Source organism: Mus caroli, chromosome 18, assembly GCF_900094665.2.
Source record: "Mus caroli chromosome 18, CAROLI_EIJ_v1.1, whole genome shotgun sequence".
NCBI classification, from domain to species: Eukaryota; Metazoa; Chordata; class Mammalia; order Rodentia; family Muridae; genus Mus; species Mus caroli.
In genome coordinates, this window is record NC_034587.1 from 19,246,224 (window position 1) to 19,270,494 (window position 24,271).

At 38.1% G+C, this 24,271-nt stretch overlaps 1 protein-coding gene across 1 annotated transcript in view; it reads right to left on the bottom strand.

Moving 5' to 3' along the window:
* Positions 1 to 16,355, bottom strand: part of LOC110285128 (coiled-coil domain-containing protein 178-like) — a 98,318-nt gene extending 81,963 nt beyond the window's left edge. Inside the window, exons 1-2 of the mRNA XM_021151126.1 lie at positions 16,315 to 16,355; positions 11,447 to 11,529 (exon numbers count right to left, since the gene is read on the bottom strand). The gene's annotated coding sequence lies outside the window, so the exon portion shown is untranslated. The remainder of the gene's footprint in view (positions 1 to 11,446; positions 11,530 to 16,314) is intronic.
* Between the last annotated feature and the right edge of the window lie 7,916 nt (positions 16,356 to 24,271).

A 24,271-nucleotide genomic window follows, 5' to 3' on the forward strand; every position in this document is an offset into this window, starting at 1 on the left:
GAAAGGATTTCTTCTATGGTTGTGGGAAAAAGAAACCCAGGGTTTCAAAGAATCATAAAGGCAGCATTTCTAGAAGCGATAATGGGAGCTGGAGAGAGGCTTATTTGGTAGAGTGCTTGCTGAGAATCATGAGGAATGACATTCAAATCCCTAACACCCATTTAAACAATGAGGAATAGGAGCTGGAGAGATGCCTTCCCGTTCTTCCATAGAACCAGAGTTCAGTTTCCAGTATGCATATCAGGCCCCTAATACTCACCTACATTTCTAGCTCTAGGGAATCCACTTTAGTCTTCTGGCCTCCAACAGTACTGCATACAGCTCAAGCCTACATTTAGTCACTTGCATACACATATAACTAAAAATAACCTTTTAAATGAGAAATAATGGGCTTGTATTTATAACCTTAAATCTGAGGATGTGGAAACAAGAGGATTCCAAGGCTCACTGGCCAACCAGTCTACCCTATTAGGATGAAATGCAGGTTCAGTGAGAGACCCTGTCTCAAAATATAAGGTGGAGAGTCCTAGAGGATGCCTTTAATCCCTGACCTCAGCACCTACAAACACACAGCCCTAAACACACCCACATCTTCTACACCCTTAACACTTCCCAAGCCTACACACACACACACACACACACACACACACACACACACTGGAAGAAAACATAATAGGACATGCCCCCTTTTTTTTTCCATGAATGACATAAAGGGGAAATGAGTGTTGTCAGAATTCTCTGGGAAGCAGTCTCACACTCCTTCCTCAGTTATTTCATTCATTCTGCATCTTGGTATTGTGAATGTGTTAGAAAGTTTGGTTGCTGACATTTCGAGTTTTATGTTAGAGAGCCTTGGTCTTCAAAAGAAGCTAACTTTCTCTCATATAATTCCAGTTGCCCTAGGGTTTTAAGTATTCTCAAGTGAGTCATGTGTTTATACTCTGATCCATTCGGGACACTGTTGCCAAGAAACTAGGATGCTGAAGTCTGAACTTGTCCTCACCCTGGCCACAATTATGGCCAGGATAAGGTTGGTGTCTAGCAACAAGTGCCTCACAGTAATGGTGGTGCAGATGATGGGGAATAGAGAGAGAAGGAAATTTGAGCAGCCATATATGGAGCTTCTATTCCAAAACTGGAGCCTGAGTCACAGATAGTGGGCTACACCAGAGATAATTGTGCAGACATAATTCTGGTAATTTGAGTTTTACAACAACACACAATGTTGTAATGTAGGAGTCCTTAGAAATGGTGAAGAGGTTACAAATTGTTTTTTAGGGATGATGTGGAAAGTATTTGTGAAAGATCAGGGACTGGATTGTCTTACCCACATTCATTTTGATGTTCTTGACTGTTCTACTCCATCCAGTCCTGATCCATTTACCAAGATTTAGAATGCATCTTGTTTAAATCATTGTCTTCTGTTTTAAAGGATGACTTATATAATCTGTTCTTTGAAAGGGTATTTATCAATTTGACTAGATTTTACACTAATTTACTAGAAATTTTGCATGGGGCTGAGAAGTTACAGACCCAGGATCCAGGTGGAATATCTTTCATTACATAATCATCACAGTGTGCTTTTCTGTCTATTCCACACTGTACCTATGTCATCCACTGAAGCCAGCTGCAGGCCCTAAGTCCACTACTTACTGCTTTGTGTACTCATCTGGTTCTATTGAGGTCTCTATGTGAGGTTACCTCTTACAGGAAGACATCTGCCTTCTTCTCCCAGGACTTTAACGACTCAATAATATAGCCTCATTATGAATTTAATATGAAGATTTTCTGAATCATCAGTCTGTCAATGTATATTATTCCCACTTATTAGAAGATCTGAGAGGGCTAAAATACTTTCTCTCTCTCTCTCTCTCTCTCTCTCTCTCTCTCTCTCTCTCTCTCTCTCTCTCCTCACTCACTCCAATTTTCTGTCATTAAAGATTAACAGAATTAAAAACTCAAGATACTAAATTATGAACAGTGAACTTTTTTTGAAAACATGACTTCATATGTCAAAACTGAGTTACTAAGGCATAAGGAAAAATATACTAGAACAGATATATATTTCTTAGGCTCTCTTAGTCCTGATGATGCCATCATCATGATTCAGTGTGATGACTATTTCCGAAGATTTTTCAGAAAACAATGAAGAAAAAGGTTTGTCAAATACAGCAAAACAATGAATGCAATATTGAACACACACCCATCATATTCTCATATTTTTCTCGCACATTCTACACATTATAGGCTCTTATTTTAGAAAATCCACAACACAGTGGAAACAAATAATTCATGACTTCTGAATCAATTTTGCTATTGATTTTATATTATATCTGCATCACGTCCAATTGCATTAAGACACATTAAATAGTACATCTCATGGTTTTGACAAAGCAATACACATCTTCTGAAAGATTAAATGCCATCTTTCTCATACAAATAAAATTAGAACCAAGGTAGTTTCCAAACATATTTTCTCAAATATATCTCACACTGTATTCAGAAGTTGTCTAAGTGGAATGATGAAACCCTCCCTCCCCCCAGCTTCTATATGTACATGGTCTCAAAGAAGAAAAAAATCCAGGTTGATTAAAAAGCTCAGATTAGAAAGAATAAGACATTCATAAATGCAACTATAGAAAAATAAAATGAGAAAGGCCTCTTTGAGCAGGCCAGTAAAAATACACAGATGCATACAAACACAAATGCTTTGAGTTCATGAAATAAAATACAATCCAGCTATGTATCTAAAGTAGTCTTACAGACCAAGAAGGTACACTTGATCAAATATTAGTAACAAAGAATTTTTTTTGTATGAGAGATAGAAGGATTATAAAAAGATGAAATAGTCAAGAAGAAAGTATGAACAAATGTCGAAGAATGACCTAACAGTCACCATAAAAAAATACACCCACAGAGAGTGGCCGATCTAATAAAGGGACAAAGCTGAATCCACTAAATGAATAGCATGAAGTATCCTTTCTTATAGAATTTATAAAAATATTTCAAAAATTAAGTCATTACAGAGCAAAATATACTAGAGGTTAGGAGAAGACAGAGCATGAAAGCCATGTTTCCATCCTATGGGCAGTCACCTTATCTGAATCTTTTAAAGGAGTGAAAATAATATATAATACCAAAAATATACATTCTTCTTTAAGAGAACCATGAAACTTTTTCAAATAACCTTTACAATACAGGAAGCTGTCTGAAAGATGTAATGCGAGAAAGATTGTCTGTGTGTGCTCTAGTTGGTAAAGGTAAGCATTTCGTAAATCACTAATCTTTCTCTCCAGCTATTCAAAGAAGAGGGGATACAGTGTTCTCAATCAGGAATCCAAGCATAGAGGCCACTGTGTATCCAACATAGGGTATTTTCTTCTCCTCTCCATGGCCACAAGGGAAGCCATGTGTTCCAGATGGTAGACCTACCAAGAAAGAACAAGCTCACCCTCAGGGGTGTGACACCATCAAAGAATAGCCTTTTCACATAATCCTTGGAGCCTTTGTAGTATGTATAGTAACCTAAACTAAGTAATTAAAAAACAGTCCCCAAATATATTTCAGGTAATTATGACACATGATAAAGTGCAAAGATTATATGCTTTATACATTATTTTAATCATGTCAGTTATATGTGGGTCCACATAGAATTATCTTCTAAGAAAGGTGGCCTTTTTACCAAAGAGAAAAAAATCTTCCAAAATGTCATTGAGAAACAAATAAACTTTCTATTAGCTTCTAAGTCTGAACATAGTAAACTTATTTGGGATTCAGTTTATTCTAAGATTTCACTTTATCAACATAGAATTAATTATCAGCAAATATAATATGAGACATATAATGAAGAAAATTTAAATAAATATTCTCCAGTGATAATGGGTTACATTTAGGGATTGAGATAGAGACAATATTGTTTGGTCATCATCTAAATTCTTCCTGGGTTCATAGGAAAACTAGATCTTATCAGCTTTTATAAAGACAGTGTCAGGCCCGTCATAAATCTGGCCATTGAAATGTCGAGTAGATCCGATCAGAATATGCCAGATGCTCTTACAGTTCTTCTCCTCTCCATGGCCACAAGGGAAGCCATGTGCTGCAGATGGTAGAGTCACCACCATGATAGAACAAGCTCACCCTCAGGGGTGTGACACCATCAAAGAATAGCCTTTGTTCTGCCAAGCCATGTAGATTTTATAACTTTGCACCATTAAGTTGAAGAGCAGATCAAAAGTACTTGCCAGTAACTAACAAACATTATTGCCTAAAAATTAGCTGGAATACTAATAATAGAACCACCAGTTGTCCACTGCCCTCAGAACTAAAAGAATGAACCACATCTAACTGAAATACAAGCAATAACGTTTTTTTAACAGATATAATAGACTAGAGGTAAAATTGTATTTTGGGAAAATCTCTTTGTTAAATGCTAGGAAAATACCCTATATAATTTTCACATAGTACTTGGAGCATTTGTAGTGTGTATCTCCTCAATTATGAACTTAATGAGTAGCTTTACATTTAAATTTTAAAAAAGTCATCTTTCATCAAAGCAAAGTTAGCTCTCCTTGTTTCAGTTATGGTCGTTGAAGCACGGCTTGTATCACTTTTCCTGTGTCCATAGCCTGCCAGTAGAAATTGCTGAGCCAACATACACAAATTTGCACCTCCAAATGTGGTTTCTACCAGACACTAAAATAAATTCACAACTATTGTGATGTAAATTTTGATATAAAATTTCAAAGTCATCCTGTCACGGGGGTGCCACTGCAAGTGAGTGATACCCCAGTTAGAAACTAGCCTTAAAAGGAAGGATTGTTAAGTGCCTGCATCTTCAATCTTCTCCTTGATGCTAATGAGAGCATTCTTGTAAGAAGAGTTAATCAGATGAATGTGTGGACCTGGCAGTTTGTATTCGCTCTCAGGAAAGGACGGTGGTTCATCTCATGGTTAAAGCAGTGATAGCAGATTCTATTCAGTCTCTAATTCATAAACTGCCCTGTACAGCAAAGGTAATGGAAGCTCATGTTTTCCTGGGGCTATATTAGTTATTTTCTCATCATCGTGACAAAGCACTTGGCATCAAAACAAGACAAACAAACAAAAAACACCGAAAACAAAGAACCTTAGGGAGGAAAGGTTTATTTTAGTTCACACCTTAAGAAGAAAAATGGCACATGATGATGGGGAAAGCATGGTGAAAGAGCATGAGGCCACTGGTCTCTGTGTCTGCAATCAGGAAGTAGACAGCAGGCAAGACTTAGGCTAGGATACAAACCTTTAAGGTCCAGTCCTATTCTTCCTGAGGATTCTACTTCCAAAGGCATCAGACATCCTTACAAAACATACTACCAGTTAGGGAGTAAGTGCTCAAATAGAAATGCCAACAAAGGTGCTTTCACATTTGAGCTTCAACAGGTTAAGACTATACAACATGTGGAGACAGATGTAGGTTAGTCCAAGGAGGCTGTAGTAACAGGCTAGTGTACAGAACTCAGGAATTGACTCTGAGTACCCTGCTGCATTAAGGCATGGAATGAGGACTCTAGCCATACTTACACTTGGGAAGCTCAAGCCAACAGGTATCTAAGAAATCTCTAACATTGCTGGTATACCAAGTTGGAGAGATGGCACATGGCAGAAGAGTGGTGATAAGTGGGCACCAGGGACCACACTGCAAAGAAACAAATGCCCTAGAAGTTTAGCAGAGCTTGGACTGATTGTGTATGAAGAAAGCAGAAGTTACTGACCTCCTGGGATGGGAGCTTGATTGAATTAGAGAGCAGGGCCTAAGATCCTGACGTTCTATACAACAAACATATGTTACTAATGGGACTACACTTCTTTTGTCAGATTTTTTTTCTACAGAGATTAAGGTCACTTAAGGAAAGTGGTTATATATTTTCCATCTATGTTTTAATATTTAATTTAATCTCACTTTCTTCCTTTCTTTCCTTCTTTCTTCCCTCCCCTCTCCACAATACTCTGATACTCTCCTTCCCTTTTTTTCTATCCCTCTTCCTCTTCTCTCCCTCCCCCCACCTCTCTCCATTAAAAGAGCCCATATGCACAGGCATTACCTTTTTTTAATCTTATCGTATATTTTAAGGAAGTGAATACTGACAATTGCTTTTCATTGGTTAACGTGGTGACCGAGAATGACGTTATTAACTATTCTGAGGTTATATCTAAACAAAAAAGTCAGTATTTAACATCAATTTGGAAATTAGAATCTATTTGTTCTCTGGGTGTATTGCATTTCACTGAGCTGGTCCTTCCTAAAGACCTTGTAGGATTTAAAGATTGGATAACCCCCAAGTAATCCCCTATTTTCCTACAGACTCGGCTTCTGTTATTCTACTGAGAATTGTTACCTAGGGCTGATTTTCCTAATTTTGCAAAAGGATACCTAACTGTTGGCAGAGGGTCTCCAGGGTGTATCAGATTTTTTGTGCATCAAGATTCCCTAAATGATCTTCTTCAATATGTAGACTACTGAATTAATGCAAAGCACATGTTGCTAAATAAGAAAGAATTCTATCTCATGTGAGTTCCAAAATTAAAATCTAATAAACATGGAAAGACTAAGTCCCCTTAAATATGACCTCAGCAGAAGGTCACAGGGTCTTTCCTGGCTGCCAAGCTTGAGAGCTAAATTAGAAACAGGTAACTTGTGTTCTATCCCTTCTTAACCATCACTCCATTTTTAGCCTCTGGTTTCTTGCCAGAGCCCAGGGAATGGAAAGAAAATATGAGACTGAACCCAGTAAGCAAACAAGGAGTCCGGGGAAGTAAGACAATGAAGCTTCATTTCCTCTTAAGTGCTACAAACCACGAGTTGAGAAAATTTAATAAAAGGCTGAGGTTTCCTGTTACAGGCTTCATTCTAAACAGTGGGGCCCCTCAATGGCAGCCCACTCAGCAACTAGCTGATCGTTCAACAGCAATCATGCCAGAGTGTTTTTGACTCACAGAAAGGTATGCTTTCCCATATATTTTCGAAAGAATGTCACTGTAGTTATCATTATACCATGAGACATAAAAGTACAGCTTTAGCAAATGACTGTTGTAGAATTATTTTAAATACTAATACCCTGTTATAATATTATTTCAAACAGTAAAACTCAGGTTCTTTTTAATTATTTGGGCTTACAAATATATCATTTTTTCACAAGTTGTGTATCTTGTGTATTAAATTATCTACTAGTATCCAAAATAGAAATTAAAATCACCCAACAAGAGCTTGAGGGGTAGCTCAGTAAATTAAGTCCTTTCTGCTCAAAAATGAGGACCAGAGTTTGGATCCTTACACCCCCCCATGTGGGTGTGGCAGTAAACATCTGTGATCCTAGTCCTGGGGGAGAAAAAAAAGACAGGAGAATCCCTTGGGCTCTGTAGCCAGCCAGCCAAACCAAATCAGTGAGCTGTAGTCTCAGTGAGAGACCCTGGAGACTGGGCTAGAGAGAGCTTAGTCAATAAAGTGCTGTACAGAGATCTAAGTTCAGGTCCTAGAAACAGATGTAAAGGTTGAATGTGGTGATGCAAGACTGTGAACCAAGACTTGAGGGTTCAGAAACTAGCAGAACACTGAAGTTCAGCAGCCAACCAGGCTAACTGGATTAGCTTTAAGGCTACTGAAAACTGTGCCTCAAAAAATAAAAGTGGTAAAAGATCTGGCCAGGTCACCTAGCCAAATCAGTTAGTTTGAAATCATTGAGATGCTCTATATCAAATTAAATGAAGAGATACTTGAAGCAATCCCACTAAAATCAGGGACGAGATAAGGATGCCCACTCTCCATATATCTATTCAATATAGTACTCAAAGTTCTAAGTAGAGCAATAAAGCAACAAAAGAAAATCAAGGGGATAGAGATTGGCAAAGAAGAAATCAAATCTATTTGCAGTTTATATGATAGTATACATAAGCCACCCCAAAAATTCTAACAAGAAAATTCTACAGCTGACAAACAACTTCAGCAAAGTAGCTGGATATAAAATTAACTGAAATAAATCAGTAGTTTTTTTTTTTATAAAAATGATAAATGGGCTGAGAAAGAAATTAGGGAAACAAAACCCTTCATAATAGTCACAAAATATAAAATATCTTAGGGAAACTCTCAAGATCTATATGACAAGAATTTCAAGTCTTTCAGAAAGATATCAAAGAAAATCTCAGAAAATGGAGATATCTCCCATGCTCATGGATTAGCAGAATTAACATAGTAAAAATGATCATTCTACCAAAAGCAATCTACAGATTCAACACAGTCCCCATCAAAATCCCAATACATTTCTTCAAAGACATGGGAAGAGCAATTCACAAATAAAAAAGTAAAAAACCCAGAATAGCGAAAACAATTCTTAACAATAAAAGAACTTCTGGGCGAATCACCAACCCTGACCTATATCTGTCCTACATTGCAGCAAACAACTGGATAGTATTAGGTAGAGAAAAAGAAACATTGATCAATGAATAGAATTGAAGACTCAGAAATAAAACCACACACTTATGGACATTTGATCTTTGACCAAGAAGCCAAAGATATACAATGGAAAAAGGAAAGCATCCTCAATAAACGGTACTGATCTAACTGACAATCTGTATGTAGAAAAATGAAAATAGAACCATATTTGTCACCTTGTACAAAGCTCAAGTCCAAGAGAATCAAGGACCTCAATATAAAATCAAATACATTGAATCTAATAGAAGAGAAAATGGGGAAAAGCCTCGAACCCATTGGCACAGGGGGAAATTTCCTAAACAGAACTCCCATGGCTCATGCTCTAAGATCAACAATTGATAAGTGGGACCTCATGAAACTGGAAAGCTTCTGTAAAGCAAAGGACATAGCTAAGAGACCAAATTGGGAATATTCACATTGGGAAAATAATCTTCACTCACCTCATATTTGATAGAGAACTAATATCCAAAATATATAAAGAACTCAAGAAGCTAACCACCAAGAAATCAGACAACCCAATCAAGAAATGTGATATAAAACTAAACAGAGAATTCACAACAGAGAAATCTTGAATGGCTGAGAAGCACTTAAAGAAATGTTCAAAGTCCTAGATGAGCAGAGAAATGCAAATCAAAATGACCCTGAGATTCCACCTTACACCAATAAGAATGGCTGAGATCAAAACCTCAGGTGACAACACTTGTTGGAGAAGATGTGGTAAAAGAGGAACACTCCTCTATTGCTGATAGGGTGGAAAACTGGTACAACCACTTTGGAAATCAATCTGGAAGTTCCTCAGAAAGTTGGAAATAGATCTCCCTGAAGACCCAGCTATACCACTCTTGGGAATATCCCCAAAAGATGCTCCACCATGCCACAGCAGCACGTGTTCCACTATGTTCATGGCAGCCTTATTTGTGATAGCCAGAAGCTGGAAACAACCTAGATATCCCATGACAGTAGAAAGCTGGAAACAACCTAGAAGTCCCATGACAGAAGAATAGGTACAGTAAATGTGGTTCATTTTTGCAATGGAATACTACTCAGCTATTAAGAAGGAGGACACCCTGACTTTTGCAAGCAAATGGATGGAACTAGAAAATATCATCCTGAGTAAGGTAACTAAGACTCAAAAGGACATGCATGGTATGCATATAAATATAAATGGATATTAGCAAAAAAAAAATCAAAACCAAAACAAAACCAAAACTGTACAGAATACCCAAGATGCAGTTCACAGAACTCAAAAAGCTCAACAAGCTGAAGTGCCCAAGTGAGGACCCCTCAGTCCCACTTAGAAGAGAGGAGAGAGAAGAAAGCAGTCACAAGTGAGAGACTCCCAGGACTCAAAGGGAGGGACCTTAGATAAAAAGCCTGACAATAGGGAGAGGGAACTTATAGAGCAGTAGGAAGACAGGACATGAAGTGAGGGATGGGGTTGCCACCCCACAGTCACCTCTCTGACCCATAATTCTTCCTGTCTGAAAGAATTACAGGGATGTAAATGGAGATGAGCCTGAGGAAAAGAAGGTCCAGCAACAGGTCCATAGTTGGATCCAGCTGAAGGTGAGGTCCCAAAGCCTGACGCTATTACTAAGGCTATGGAGTGCTCACAAAAAGATACCAATCATGACATATATTTGTACCCAGTGAATAGACGGAAGCAGCTGACAACTGTTGTTGAATTAGAGAAGGCTGAAAGAAGCTGAGGAGAAGGGCGATTGTGTAGAAGGACCAGCAGTCTCAATTAATCTGAACCCCCGAGATCTCTCAAACACTGGACCACCAAACAGATAGCATACAGCTGATATGAGGCCCTGAACACATATACAGTAGAGGACTTCCAGGTTTGTGTTCATTCAGAGATGAAGCACCTAACCCTCAAAAGGCTGGAGGTTCCAGCGAGTTTGAGGACAGGTGGGGTGGGGAAGTAGGGGCATCCACGTGTAGACAGGGTGGGGTGGGGAGGAGGTGTGGGATATGGAGCAGATGGAGGATGGATGGGAGAGCAGGGAATGGAATATGGAGTGTAAAAATAAAGTTAATTTTAAAGAAGAAAATATAAAAAATTAAAAATTAAAGAAAAATAAAAAATTAATTTTAAAATGAGAAAATAATACATTAAAATATAAATACCATAAAAAACTTAAGGTAGAGGACACTTGACTGTTTCCACTTGTATCCCCTCACCTATTTGTATACACCACAAACATAGGAACTGCATGGACAATAACACTATACACAGACACACACACACACACACACACACACACACACACTGCCAAATAACACAGCTATTGAGAAACCTTAAATTTAACTAGAAACAATAAGTATCTTACTAATTTTCTATGTTCTTACAATATCAGTTAGGAGAAACAGTTTTTCACTTGCTACAAAACAATACAAATCTATAAACAATATAAATAATGGCACCAAGGAAGAAATCCATGCTTAGGAAGACAACAAGCAAATAGAGTGCAATTTTACCATCTGAAGAATAAGGAAATCAACAGTAATAAGAAATATTGGGGATTTATTATAAAAAGATTATGCCAAAAGCATTTTAGAGTCATTTTCTACAAACTATTCAAATTAGTAGGTAAAGAGGTAAATTGTATGCTACATATTTGGATTCCACTGGTATCATCTTGTATAACATCTTATGGCATAATATCTGCTAGCTAATTTAAACTACCTTAGCTGTAAATGCTGTCATGCCGATAGAATTTGCTGTCATGCCACAAGGAACCAATAACCATGAATGAAATGCTTGACTAAGTTACCCAGGCCCAGAAGGGGAAGACATTGGTTTTTATCTGGTATTGTATTATAGAATTCAAAGAAATTAATAAATAAATCAGAAACGTTTGAAATATCAAGCAGATACAAACACAAAATAGAAGATGGAAGTGGCAGAGGAGGAGCAGGATAATGTAAATTGCATAGGTCAAAGAATCCAGCAACCATTTGCCATTAACATACCTGGGGAAACACAGGGGGGTCAGAAACAATCCCTATCCTTGTGTGCCATCTTGAGAGCTACACTCCCCTCGTTATGTGAGAATCTAGATGGAACAGAAGGAAGGAGATTAAGAGGAAAACAGTACCAAGTATTTTATTACTATTCATTAGACCTTTTGAAAATGCCCACCAACACTTTGGTAATTCAGAAATCAAATTCCCAAACCATCAGCATTTCCCGCCACATCTTAGAATGCAGAAATCATTTCTCTCATCCGTTGTTAAATTCTCACAGTACTGGATAGATGTGACATAGTCTGAGATATTTCTCTCGAAGCATCATTGAGCTTTGTTGAGATAACATCTCTAAAGTTTTAGGTTGAAGCAGTGATGATCATAGAGCAAAAAGGACTGGTAAAACCATAGCTTTTCATTTATTGGATAAATTTTATTCTATATAGTAGCTAATTGAGTTAAAAAAATTCAAGAGCCTGTTTTAAGAATCAATGTTATTCAATACCACAGCCAGTAAGCATACCAAATTTTAAAATCATGGCTATATTATCCACCTTTGAGTCACAATAACTTCGTGCAGCTATGTCTATAGTAAAGTAATTTGACACTGCTGTTCTAGAGGATTCAAACTTCATATTGTCGTTATGTCTACTTTCTAAAGTTATATTCAAACATGTAGGTCCACTATATAATATCCAATCAACATTTAAGATATAAAAAAGCAGTTGACTTCTCACAGGAGCATATTAACTAGAAGACAGTTATAACATGGGCTCAATGGCAAGTGCCAGGCCACAGAGTGGTTCTTGGATAAATGAACTGAAACATAGCCATAAGAACTAAGGACAGGATTTTCTTGTCAATAAACAATTACTGAAGTCTTATGTGAAAAAAATGACAGAGAAATAATTGTCTTTGTTGTCTGAGAATCATGTCACAGAGCATCAGCACAAGTGTTCTCACGGTGGAGATGCAGGCTCTCCACACCCTTTCCGCTGAAGCCTTTCCTCCTCGCTTCATCCATTTCATCACCACAGCTCTCTAACTTCTAAATTTTAGTAATTTAATAGCCAGTCCTCTTAGCCATTCTTCTGGTTCTTAGTTATATAGATTCAATGTTTTTCAAGCCTATAAAAGAACAGTGAATCTCTTTAGTTCATGTGGAAAGATGTTTTGGCTAGTTACCTGTATTTATACAGATATGCTCTGAGTATCCAGAAAATGTAGCAAAGTGTAAGTGCTAACAGAAAAAAAAAAAAAAAAAAAAAAAAAAAAAAAAAAACAGGCGGAGGTGGTGGCAAAAGTAGGGGATTAGGCGGTTTAATGATGCACCAAAGACTGTAGCTTGAAAATCTGTTACATGTGGGATTAAATTCCTGGCAGGCCCCATCACTAATAATAAGACCTTGGAGAAGATAGTGAAAGTATGTGGAGTGCTGGCCTTTGCCTCTTGAAATTGAGAATGGTGAAAAAGATAATGCCTTATAATCCTACTACAAGGATTGATATAGCACACAAGACTGGAGAGATGGGGCAGCAGGAAAAGATACTTGCTGTTGCCAAACCTGATGACTTGATTTCAATCCCAAGCATGCACATGATGGAAGGAGAGAACAAACTTCTTCAAGTTGTCCATTGATCTTCACACGCACACACACACACACACACACACACACACAGACGTACAGCATAGATATAATAAAAAATACATAGACTTATCTAATACCCAGTGTAGAATAAACATTTAATAAGCACTATTTAAACTGTAAACAACAAATTTTATGTTTGTAAAATAATGGCTTTTTCAAGCCTCTGTTTTCTATTAGGATGGGTTTTTTGAGCAGTGAAAGACCAAATTTCATGAAAATAGAACTTCTGTTTAGAACTTCTGTATCCATCCAACTCAAATATAAACCTCATCAATCGACTCAGAAAATACAGTCTATGGTCAATGCTGCCATCTTCTTACATGTCACTGTCCTTAATTCCAACTCAGAACCCAACAGAGAAAATCTAAGCAACTGCTGTAAACCCAGAACACACTCCACACCTACTTAAGTCTCCTCTACTAGAACATCATTTGAGCCCTCCCATTATGTTGCTAGAAAACTGTTTACCTCCCATATGTGCCTTTGGGTCTCTGCCCAGTGTAGGCAACAGTGGCTGAGTTTCATATTTAGAAAGTTATGTATACGTAGTCTCTACTTATTCTCACTTATATGAACCTTGTTATTTGTGCAGCACTGTAACTGAGAGCAAGTGCTCAGTACATATATATAAGTATGTAAATGCATTTATCATGTTATGAAGGAGGACTGTGCCATAACTAGACTTCTTATGCTACCAAGCAAAACTCATAATCCTAGGAATGGGTTCATCTTGGTGAGTCATTGGCCAAAGATGTCCTATAGACTACCACTTAAGCATCACAAGAACCTATACAGAAGAAGTGGAAAAATTATAAGAGTCATGGGTGGTGTAGGACTCCAAGGAAACAGTGTATTAAAAAAATAGGGCTGATGTATGTTAACTCAGAAAGACAGTGACAGCTCATATACCTACATACACTCAAGTTAGATAAAATCCCAGCACATAGAAGAGTTAGTAGGCACAATGCCCCATACTTAACCAAGAAGATGCATGCAACTAGATACCCTCTGGGAGAGAACAAAAGCATCCGTTTTTTTCTGTTGAAGTGTCACCAGGCATATCAACCACAGGTCAGGGCAGACCCCATGCTCAGAAGTAGTTGGTTGATACAAAAGGACTCCATGAGATGTTGTATGTGCTTTTTCTTTTGTTACATTCAGTTCTGGTTTTTTTTTTTCATTTGTCTGTGTGATTGTTGTTTGTTTTCTGAGAGAATATGAACTTGGGTGGGTAGAGAGGTGGGAAGGAACTGAGAGTTGGGGCAGAGAAAATAATGCAATCCAAATATATTACATGGAAACAAGTCAATAAAAAGACCTCAATGTTAATTTTAAAACGACGAACTAGCACTGTGTAATGGTACATGCCTATAATTTTAACACATGGCAGATTCAGGTGGGAAGTTACAAATTCAAGACCAGACTGAGCTATGTAGCAAAGCCTTGTTTATAAATAAATGAATGAATTCTATTGTACATGTTTCCTTATTGCCATTACTATGCAGAAGTTACACTCTAGAACACCATTGTCATTAGGGCTCAGATGCACAGAATCTGCTTGTAGACATGCAGTTTTCCTACCAGGCATATCCATATGATTACAGCACTATCAAACCAACTCTCTCAATCTATTTCTGCCAACAGCAAATACACAATCGTCAACTACTTCACATATTCCAGCTGCTCAATCTGCTTTTCCTTAGTCATCATCTATTGCTCTCTTTTCCATTTTCTGTGTGCTCCAGAGTTTGAGCAATGAACATACTCAGTAACTTTCAGTCCCATCTACCTAGAAAAAGAATGGGTAAAGAAATACTGAATTTATTTTATTTTAATGATGAAGAGCTCATTTAAAACTGTCTTACTGGGGCCAGTAAGATTTATCACATAAAGGTGCTTACTACTAAATTTGATGACCTAAGTTATATTCTCAAACCCATAATGGTGGAAGAAGAGAACTGATTTCAACAAGTTGTCCTCTGACCTCCATGTATATACCATGGTATGTATATGTGTATATGTGCACCACAGGGGTGTGCCCACATGCACACACACACACACACACACACACTGCTCTAAAATGGGAGGATAAATCCTCTGTCATGTATCTGTGTATTCTGTTTAGGTAAAAAGTTGGGAGGGGAATCCAGATCCCTTTGAAATCATATCTCTAGCATGGTAGAAGAAGCCATATTCAAAGGGGAACAGAAAGAAAGGTGTATGCAGAATGTGCAATGGAGAGTAGATGCCAGCGAGCCTCTAAGGACTGCCCATCAGCTAAGCTAAGTCTCCACGCCATATCTTTGACAGTTCTGAGAATTATACTGGTATGGGTCATAGAAAAGTCTTAAAACTAACTAATTAAATGAGGAGTGTTGTATATTCAAGATAAAACGGACTAGCCTCACATAAACAGCTAAAATTCCTATAAAATGCTGAATGTGTTTTTGAGATTAGCCATCTATTTCTCTCAGTTCTTACATTTGTAAGTGGTGGCTTAAGTCTTATTTCCTCATTAGGTCCAGGAAACCACGAGGGATTAACAAGAGTCATGAACATCAGCAGGAACACTCTACGTGGGTCAAGAGGCCAAAAGAAATCGAAGACAGAGTGTGCTGTGATCAGCAGGAATGGCAGCTACCCAGCCAGCTCACACATTTCCCGAGAAGAATGTAAAGAGAGCAATGGCCCTGTGCTCTCACTTGACATCAGAAGGCTGTGTGCTGGGCCTGATAGCAGCCTGTGGGACCGGGATCAAGGGAGAACATCACTTTCTTTCCAGGATGGAGATGTGGGAGTGGCTGATTTCATTTTTGCTGATTTATACTATATTTACTCTGTTATTTTATATTTTATATTTCCCTATTTGGAACTAGAAAACTCCCAACCTGTCCATAAGAAGCTATTCAGTGGAGTTTAATGAAATTATTATTTTTAGTTAAAATCAAAATAAACAACCCCACACCATTTTCAAAAGAATCCATTAGCAACTCAAAAGAATAACAGGTGAACCGCCACCCGGCAGCTTTGAAAGTGAATGGGGTAAAAGTCCCGAAAGCATTCTGTTCCAGACACAGGAAATTCTGCAGCCAAGGAGGAGACAGCATCCCTTGGTGGTCAAGAGATGGAAGAAGGGGTTACTAGTTCAGGGCCACTGCTGCCACCCTACTGTGCAGAGGCCACTAGAAGGTCCGTGGTGCAAGCCCCACAGGCCCCGCTACTCACCCTCTACGCCAGCTTTCACTTGTCTGCTTTGGCCTCTGTCCGTTACTGGCTCGAGCCTCCCAGGCATCTCCACCAGTCCAGTCTCCCTACTCCCCTAGGCCTGCCTCGCCACCTTCTTGGCCTGTCTCCCCTCCCCATCCTCTCTGCCTTACCCATCCCTCTCTCCTATCCCATTCAGCGACTTTCTCTTTGCTGCCTCAGACCCTGGATTAGAGGTCCTTGCATGATGAGCCCTTCTTTGTTTATTTTTTCTTTAACCTGCTTGACAGAACTCCTTTCTCCTTCGTGGGGAAGCAAGTAGGGATGGAACAAGGGCTCTTCCTACCCTACCGTAAGATATCGTAGGATAGACAGCACAGAAGACTACGTTGAGCATCTAAGAGGAAGTTGTGACCTTGGTCCTGTCATCTCCAAGACTTGCTGGCTTGTATTCTGTTTTGTGATTACTCCCCACAGAGGAACTCTCAGCACTGGGTCTCCTGCCCCTAGGACATTGTGATCCAAACTGACTGTAAGTGCCCAGTTCAGTGTAGTTGATAATTTAAGGTGACTGTGTACTGTTAGCTAACCATTAGAGAGGAAAGGAAGTGGAATTCATCAATTCATAAACTATTCATTCATTCCACTTCCTATGTCAGGATTGAAATAAGGAAGGGATTGATTCATTCTGACAAGCCATTTGTATAAGTGTTTATTTGTAAAAAAAATAATAATAATAATTTTGAAGTGTTGCTTTTTCTCATAAAACACTAGGAAATATAAATTATATTTACCTATATTTGTGTCTTCTCTATGAATATATCCTGTGACCTGAAACAGGCTTCAAAGGAAGGTACTTGGGCCTTAACACTGCTCACCAACTGCTCAAATCAAGTCAAACCTGAGTCTGTAAACAGGATGGTAAAATTGTTAGGCCCTGGATAAAGATTTTTCTTACCAGGATAACAGTCTCCAGACAACACTGGAAACAGCTACGTCGTCTGCCAAGGTTCATCATCACAAACTGCTCTTCTCACAAGCCATCCAAAGAGTCATGACTTCTAATGGAAAGAAAGCATCATAATGAAAGCAAGGAGCAGCAAATCTGCAAGGCTTCAGTTAAGATGTGCAGAAACAATTCTAGCATGGACTCTCCATTTTCCCAGTCTTTGTGCATGATTTACTTAAACCGACTTGAGAGCACTATAAAATCAATCTCTAACACGATATCAAAGTTTAAACTGTGTGACTCATATGTATCTCAGAAAAAGTATATTTGTGAGGATTCAAAATATCTAAATGAATGTATTAAATATCGAGATTTTTATTATAAAATAGAACCTTTTCATCAACTAGAAACTTCACTGCTGCCAAGTTCTTCTAATTTATTAGAGGTTGGAGATATTTCTTAGTTGACAGGCTGCCTGCCTAGCATGCATGAGGTCTGGGGTTTGAGTCTCAGAACCTCCAAACCTGGTCATAGTGATACCTGCTTCTAATCTCAGCACTCAGATGATAAAGAGGGAGAATCAGAGATTCAGAGATGACCTTGGCTACATGAGACTGTCTCAGAAAACAGAATGAATAATAAAACCCACTGACAGTTGCTGTACTTGGGGCACCACACTTCCCTCTTAATAGAAAATTTCCTGAGCAAACTGCAAAAGGAAGATTACCTTGGTGATTCTCTGCTCCTGAAGCAGGTCGTAGCCCAAGGAGAGATGTTCTCACAGTTCAGAATCATAGCCTCAGACCTCCATGGGAACAGCATTGCTGAAGACCAGGGACAGAGAAGGGAGCTGATTAAACCTTGCCATACATCCCTCAGCTCATTACCAGAGAGCATGCCCTGGCTGCAGCCTGGGCTTTCTCTCATCAGCAGAATAACAAGGAAAAGCAGATCGAACCTTTTGTCTACTCAAGCTCCAAAATCAATAAATTTGGTTTTGTTTTTTTTTTTCTTTTAATCTGCTTTTTATTATGAATATCTCAGTCTTGCACATAAAGCATGTACAGGAGATATATTTTATATTCCTACATACACAAGGCAATTTTTTATTAAATAGAAAAGCAGATTTTTAGAATTAGAGCAAATAAAGAGAGCAGATTATTACATGGCAAAAATGCAAGTTGAGATATAGCATAATAAACTAATAGGACATAGAAAGAATAAAAAGATACATTTTACACAAAACTACCATTCAAGAGTGAGAGAAAAAAAAAGAAAGAAAAGCAAAATGTATTTCCAAAGAACTAAAAGTTCTAGTTAGCAGAGCAACATTTAATGATGTACTTCTAGGACAAAGTAGTGTGTGAAGGCTCAGAAAGATGTGAGTTTAATACTCGTAGATTTTTGTCAATAGGAAACATACTCCATCCACTTACATTGTAATTGGTTAGTCTTGGTGGTTAGTACTTAAGACAACTTTATATAAAGTCATGCTGGGTGATACATGCCTGCATTCTGGATGCTGAGGCAGAAAGATCAGAAGATCAAAGGTATCCTTGGTTAAAGGGTGAGTTCAAGGGCTAGCCTGAGATCCACAAAATCCAGTCTCAAAAACAAACACAACCAGCTGTTCTCTATGTCCACAGGATGCTTATATATCTCAATAATAGCATCTAGTTAATGCTTCTGGGTTCCTTTTAAAATTGGCATCAATGATATTTGAAGCCATTCTTAGGTTCTCTCAATGGATCTCACATCTACCTGAGAGGAAGCACTGAGATATCATCTTTACTGATAACAATAATTTTTTTTAAATTAAATTTAATTTTTAATTTATTTTTACACTCCATATTCCATTCCCCCCACCCCCATCAACCCTACATCCTCCCTACCCTACCTCATCTCCACGTGTATGCCCCCACCCCCACCCTACCCGACCTGACCTCTAAACTCCTTGGGGCCTCCAATCTCTTGAGGTGCACCATCTCTGAATGAACACAGACCCGGAAGTTCTCTACTGTATGTCTGTTGGGAGCCTCATATCAGCTGGTGTATGCTGTCTATTTGGTGATCCAGTGTTTGAGAGAACTTGGGGGTCCGGATTAATTGAGACTGCCTTAAAAAATACATTTTAAGAGAGACTAGGAAGATCATCAAAAGATGGTCAGAAGTATCTAATTTTATATGTATGATATCAATGCTTCAAAAATAAGTTAGTATTTTTGGAAGAATATCCTCTAGCATTTGCTTACATAAACTACTAACAAACCAATACATTTTAATTTTGAAAATAATCCATGTTGTTGTAAGTCTACAAAGAACCTTCCATTACCAATATTACACATATTACCAATGTACTATAGCAACATATGATTTAAAATGATACCATTTTGTCCCCCATAAGTGATATACTATTTAAAGATGAATTTAGTTCTGTTTAGGGGCTAAAGCACACCACTGAAGCCTCTCAAGTACATCAGGAATGTTCCTGTTGTGACTTTCTGCAGCTTGTAGTCATCTATTCAGGAAGGTGACTCCCCCCTTCCATTCGAGCACCTCACACACCATCCGTTTGTCAGCAGCTTTTTGATTCGACACCTGACCCATTTGTTTTCTAGAACTGCCCTCTAGCACTATCAGAAAATAGCCTAAAATCTCGGGTCGTTTTTAATAAAGACTGGCAGAAAGAATATGACTGACATGTGATTAGTTCCGTTTCTTTAACAGAAAGTATTATGCTTTTTATAGCACCAGCTATGGTGATTTCCTCTCTGAATTAGAGGAAACTTATACCAGTTGACATGCTCAGACTATATTACACTAAAGTGAGTTTTTATTGTGCTCATTATTTCAAGATATCAAATTGTATTAAAAGGACATATAAATATATCATGCTACATGAAACAAAGGTTATTGATAATAGTGTCTATCATAGCAATGATCCCAAGAAAAATCCTGTGTAAGAAAGTGGCAAGGGCAGAGTCTATGGGGTTCTTTGTTATTGTTGAATGTTTGGTTTTTGTTTTCTCCCTCTCTCTATATATAAAATGTGTGTGTGTGTGTGTGTGTGTGTGTGTGTGTGTGTACCAGAAGAGACTTTTGTGAGAAGAAAAGGGACAAAGGGACCATCAGGACAGACAGGGTAGGGCAGTGCTGGGAGAATACAAGCAAAGTGCAATATCCATGTATGTATGACAGTCATAAGGAAACCCATTTTTTTGTGCACTAAGAAAAAAAATTACTTAAAAATAAATTTCAATGGTTCAGGAGACAGCGAGAGGAATGCCAAGGCATGTGGGAAGTCAGAGCACAGTGTTTAAGTAGGACATCAGTGTAAATTGTGCCTAAGATATGAAAGTCAGAGCACTGATCAAGTCTTCATTTCTGGGCATGACTATAACAGAGCTTCTACATTAGGTTTGAGGTGGAAAGCCTGCCGTAAGTACAGGCATCGTAATGGGCTGTGATCCTGGACTGAGTACAAAGGAGAAAGTAAGCTGAGCCCCTGTTTTCAATGCTATCTGCTTCCTGACTGTAAATGCAATGTGAGCAGCTGCTTCCCACTCTTGCTGCTATGCTTTGCTGGCTGTGGGGAATATAATCTCAAACTATGAGCCAGAAAAAAAAAATCCTCCTTAAATTCCTCTGGTTAAGCATTTTGCCTCAGCAAAGAAGCAAGTAACCAAGTAGCTAATCTGTTCAAAGCAAGAATATTTCTGCTGACCTTGACTTATTTATGAATGCCAGATTTTCTGTCTCATCTACTCATGCATAAACATCCTATTAATACCACAAGCCTTGTATTTTACAGGATTTGCAATTTTCAATTATTCCTTTCTCTCCCGAGAATCTGGAACTTAGCATTCTAGTATAAAACTTTCATAGCCAAAATAGTAATTTAAAACATAATCATCTTCCTGCCTCTGCCTCATCAGCATATCCTACCAATATGTGCCACCACAACAGGTACAAGATCAAGCGAGATAAAATCTCTGGGTGGATGTGAGACGGGCCCGTGAAGCCCTGTCCTACCTGAGGACCTATTGGTAATTGATAGCTGCGCAGGGAGGAAGAGTCGTATTTTTTTATTTTTATTTTTCAAGAAAGAGGCCCTTGAGAGGTTGCCTTACTCCACTAGATGGCCCTACACCCATGCACTTAAGAGCAGCACTGAGTAGACTCAGTAGGAAAGAGTAAAAGCACAACAAAACTATTAAAGTTAGGACATAGTGGGAAAGGGAGATGGAAGGGGTTAGGGTGAAAAGACTTGATCAAGACACATTGTACACATGTACAAAATTCTGAAACAACAATACTGTAGATCAATAAATATGTAGGACATAACTCACAAACATATCTCCTGAATTATCTCTCAATCAATATGATAAAGTAGTGCAAGAAAATGAAAAGGCTCTCAGCTATGCTACTGCACAGATGCATGAAAATGGCCACTTGCTAATTTCTAAGTTTATTTGCAGCTGCTTTGCTTTCCTGGAAAGGTTTTTGAGCAATAACCATGGCAGTCTTCACAACTGACCATTTCCTGATCACTATCCTAAAGCAGGCAGGGCATTTTCCTGTCCTCAGATCACCTTAATGAATAGTCCTTACCTCATTTTCTTAGCCAGTATGGCTTAGGTCACATAGATTGCCCAAGAGCCATGCAGTTGGTAATGAATGCAGTGATATTCAACCCAACTGTGACTGAACTCAGCATATTTTACAAGATCTTACTCAGCCCATTTTATAGGAATGTATGAATAATGATTACTTATAGATAGGAAAACATTTTTTTTCTCCAAGGTACCAGCAAAGCAAAATGCTCTTAACAGCTCAATAGGTGTAGGAGGAAAATATTAAGAATTTAAACAGTCTTTTCATCAAGTGGGACTCCTGCTAAGGAATAGCTAATGTGGCATAGAACCTCCCTGGCATTTGTACTGGATTTGTAATATACGGAAACACACTCTGAATACGGAAACACACGCTCATTCTTTGAGAACATCAACAAGATAGATAAACCCTTAGCCAGACTAACTAGAGGCCACAGAGACAGCATCCTAATAACAAAATCAGAAATGAAAAGGGAGACATAACAATAGAAGCTGAGGAAATCCAAAGCATCATCAGATCCTACTAAAAAAGCCTTTACTCAACAAAACTGGAAAACCTGAATGAATAAGACAATTTTCTGGACAGATACCAGGTTCCAAAGTTAAATCAGGATCAGATTAATGATCGAAACAGTCCCATATCCCCTAAGAAATAGAAACTTTCATTAATAGTCTCCCAACCAAAAAAAAAGCCCAGGATCTGATGGGTTTAGTGCAGAGTTCTATCATGCCTTCAAAGAAGAACTAATACCAATACTCCTCAAACTATTCCACAAAATAGAAACAGAAGCTACTCTACCCAATTTGTTCTATGAAGCCACAATTACTAAACCACACAAAGACCCAACAAAGAAACAGAACTTCAGACCAATTTCCCTTATGATTAGTGATGCAAAAATAATCAATAAATATCTCACAAAGCTAATCCAAGAACACATCAAAATGATCATCCAACATGATCAAGTAGGCTTCATCCCACAGATGCAGGAATGTTTCAATATACAGATATCCAAGAAGTAATGGACTATATAAACAAACTCAAAGAAATAAAAACCATATGATCATCTCATTAGATGCTGAGAAACCATTTGATAAAATCCAACACCAATTCATGATAAAAGTCTTGGAAAGATCAGGAATTCAAGGACCATACCTGAACATAGTAAAAACAATATAGAGCAAACCAGTAGCCAACCTCAAACTACATAGAGTGAACCTGGAAGCCATCCCACTAAAATCAGGGACTAGGCAAGGCTGCCCACTCACTCCCTACCTATTCTATATAGTGCTTGAAGTCCTAGTCAGACCAATTAGATAACAAATGGAGATCAAAGGAATACAAATTGTAAAGGAAGAATTCAAAATATCACTATTTGCAGAAGATATGGTAGTATACTTAGATGACCCCAAAAATTCCACCAGAGAACTCCTAAACCTGATAAACAACATCAGTGCAGTATCTGGATATAAAATTAATTCAAACAAATTAGTGTTCTTCCTCCCCACAAAGGATAAACAGGCTAAGAAAGAAATTAGGAAAACAACACCCTTCACAATAGTCACAAATAATACCAAAAAAAAAAAAAAAAAAAAAACTTGGTGTGAATCTAAGAAAGTGAAAGATCTGTATGATAAGAACTTCAAGTCTCTGAAGAAAGAAATCAAAGAAGATCTCAGAAGGTGGACAGAGCTCCCATGCTTATGGATTGGCAGGAACAATATAGTAAAAATGGCCATCTTGCCAGAAGCTATCTACCTATTCAATGCAATCCCCATCAAAGATTCAATTCAATTCTTCATAGATTTAGAAAGAGCAATTTCCAAATTCTCCTGGAATAACAAAAATCCCAGGATAGTGAAAACTCTTCTCAACAATAAAAGAACCTCTGATGGAATCACCATGCCTGACCTCAAGCTGTACTACAGAGCAATTGTGATAAACACTGCATGGTACTGATACAATGACAGACATGTAGATCAATGGAATATAATTGAAGACTCAGAAATGAACCCACACACCTATGGTCACTTGATCTTTGACAAAGGAGCTAAAACCATCCAGTGGAAAAAAGACAGTATTTTCAACAAATGGTGCTGGCACAACTTGCGGTTATCATACAGAAGAATGAAAATTGATCCATTCTCATCTCCTTGTACAAAGCTCAAGTCCAAGTGGATTAAGGACCTCCACATAAAACCAGATACAGATACACTGAAACTTATAGAAGAGAAAGTGGAGAAGAACCTCGAACACATGGGCACAGGGGAAAAATTCCTGAACAGAACATCAATGGCTTGTGATGTAAGATCAAAAATTGACAAATAGGATCTCATAAAATTGCAAAGCTTTGGTAAAGCAAAGGAAACTGTCAAGAAGACAAAAAGGCCACAAACAGATTGAGAAAAGATCTTCACC